This window comes from Littorina saxatilis, linkage group LG16 (assembly GCF_037325665.1).
Source record: "Littorina saxatilis isolate snail1 linkage group LG16, US_GU_Lsax_2.0, whole genome shotgun sequence".
NCBI classification, from domain to species: domain Eukaryota; kingdom Metazoa; phylum Mollusca; class Gastropoda; order Littorinimorpha; family Littorinidae; genus Littorina; species Littorina saxatilis.
In genome coordinates, this window is record NC_090260.1 from 38,690,290 (window position 1) to 38,693,180 (window position 2,891).

At 36.0% G+C, this 2,891-nt stretch overlaps 1 long non-coding RNA gene across 1 annotated transcript; it reads right to left on the minus strand.

Moving 5' to 3' along the window:
• Positions 1-211: 211 nt before the first annotated feature.
• Positions 212-2,493, minus strand: LOC138950102 (uncharacterized). The gene is made up of 3 exons (XR_011450496.1): positions 2,407-2,493; positions 1,483-1,529; positions 212-745 (listed from the first exon to the last, which is right to left on the minus strand). It is a non-coding gene; the product is annotated as an uncharacterized lncRNA (long non-coding RNA).
• Between the last annotated feature and the right edge of the window lie 398 nt (positions 2,494-2,891).

Below are 2,891 nucleotides of genomic sequence, written 5' to 3' on the forward strand. Positions count from 1 at the left end.
AGCACAGAATAGGAAAGAAAATTGTGGAGTAGGCTGCTTTCTATTCTACTGCTCTAAATTAGCAAGAGGCAAGCTTTACAATGCTATTCACACCAGGATGCAAAGCATTCAGTGCTAAAGCTCTCAAATCACAATAGTTACAAGACAAAACACACTTCTTGGGGCTACAAGAAATGTTAAACACAATTGGACACATTTTTTATTGCCTCCCTTGAATAAAACTTATCAAAAAAAATATTCTGAGAAAAAAAGTTATACTTAAAAGCAATGCTATCAAGAAATAGGTAGACAACCCGTGTAGATACCTTTATTCTTAAGACATTTTATTTTTGGAGGATGTCACTATGCAATTTTACAGATTTAAAAAAAAAGCTTCAGATGATCTCCCTTGAACAAACACTTCTTGTTACAATTTGTTTTTACTATGTGTTAGTTTTAAGGGTATATAGAAGAACAATAAAGAAAAAATGCTGCAAATTGACTGGGACGTATTTACAATTTGATTAAACAAAATGTTTCAAATTATCTGATAATGAAATTCTACATTAAAATTAAAGCAGATCCAGGGACTTGTGCACATGCACGAAAGTCGCACCCAACATAAAACATAAGAAACTATGATCTGCATCTCTTGTTATGATGATAATGGCTGGCACCTGTCGACCGACTTGCACGCCATAATTATATATGTTTTACTATGCGCCCTGCATGTCAATGGTCTTTCTCTGGCATGGGTGACTCGATTCTGAGGAGATAAACGAAAATGCATTTAGTGCAAGCAGTACATAATGACATGAACACAAATACAATAGCAGCTGCTGGTTTCAGAGTATTTAGTTAAAGACCCATCCCAACTTGTTTGCCTCAATGTCGCAGATTTGGTCAGACTTTCACATTGAGTAAGACAAAAAATTTAACAATGTTTTGATTTAAAAAAAAATTTTTATTAATTTTTGTCGTCTTTGGCCCCATTCACTGGGAATCTTACTCAAGGACAAGGATTTTTCTTATGAATGTGTGTATGTGAAGCTTTCAAGCCCTAGCTTCAGAAACGTCCAAGAAACCCTCAATAATGGATTTTGTTGTGCCTAGTGATGGCTATCCAACCGAGTGGCGGAGCACTGGTGAATCCTTTCATTTTCCTGATTGCTTGATTATGTAATGACATTGTGGAGTTGGTAGTTATGTGAGTGTGTAGTGCCTGCTCTTCGTTGTTTAGTCGGGGGGGGGGGGGGGGGGGTATTGAATCATCTGATCATAAAGTAAGACTTCACTGTGATGTGCAGAGATTTAGTGAGGTACACAAAATTGCTATGCTATCACGAAATTAGATGTTATATCCTCTAAATGGGCAACACAACTACATCAGATTTCATGGTTGGGTTTTCGCAAGTCAGCAACATGTTTTAAAGTTCTCATTGGGTAATCACGGCTGACATCAAACACAGAAAACGTGAGAAAAACATAAATCAATGAACTCACCTTCACTGCATTGGGATACTAGCCATATGGGTCTGCCGAAGTAGCTCCTGCACATATTTAATCAAGTATTCTTCTTATTAACATGTTCACACTAGGTATACAAAAATAAAAAATAAAGCACATTCAGACAGGTTTGACCCATTACAGCTGCTGTTCCAGACCAAAGGCCATGTTTCTCTGTGATTGTAATCATAATTATTGTTTATGAATGACTTCAGTTTTTCTAAGTAAATCTCTCGTTGTAATTACTGGTAAATGCATTATCCCAATTAAGATATCCTCATATGTAACCTGCGTAAACTTCATTTCAAGTGTTTAATTTTTTTTTAACTGGCCAAGAAATTGTAAGTATTCCTCAACTATGTTCCTGTCAGCCTCAATGAGGTAATCTTATAAAACAAATTGTATAAAAAGTAGCATCTTATAATATTCTCACGTGAATTATAGCTAATCAGAAAACTAGTAAGTATTTAATTAAAAAAAAACTCAAACTGAAAATACAGGCATGCAACATTATCCTTGCTGTTTTGTGATAACCATTACCATCAACTATTCTATTTCATTTCCATCTTAACAGGCGTAGCACCTCTCTGGAAGCCAAAAGAACACTTTAAATCCACACCCTCCCCCAGTACAGTAAACATTGCTGTGCATATTTTTTTTTTAAATGCAATGCCTGAGTCTCCAGTCACCTGTTTATGTTGTTGACCTTGTACTTGTAGCTTAGCTGTTCAAGAAACTGTTTCTCTGATCACATGATCAAAATTCAAATACAGAATAAACCATTTTTGATTCTATTTCTTCAATAATAAGTTGAACGTCTTCATATGTAATTGCCACAATTTACAGAGTTTCTGAATAAATACTGCAAGAAAAACCAACAGAGTGAACAGTTTGTAAATATACTAATATACCTATATTTACCTTATGACATGTGTGGTACAGTGGCTGCTAAAACGTCCGTTACACCTGTCTGCATATATTAGGTGACACTCAGCCCTGATGGAGACTGAAAAAAAGTTCCTTTGTCAGTACCCTGTGTATGAGTGTGGTCGAGTATGTTCTGGAACTATTAGAGCACTCCCTATGACCACACACATGTGCATACGCCAACATATGTTGCACGGAAGGGGGGGGGGGGGGGCTTTTAGAGGTGTAGTTGTTGGACTGTAGTGTAGAGGCTGATTGGCATTGCTATGGGGTGAGGGTGGTGCTGGGGCGGAGAATATATCGTATGTAATTGAATACTAATAAGCATGATCAGTTAGACTCGAGTTAAAAAACTATGTTGATAAGAATAATAAGAATAAGAATAAGAATACTTTATTATCTCATAGAGAAATTCAGGGGTGGTACATAACAATAATACAAACAAGACATTGATTTTACATAAAACATATAGCACTATA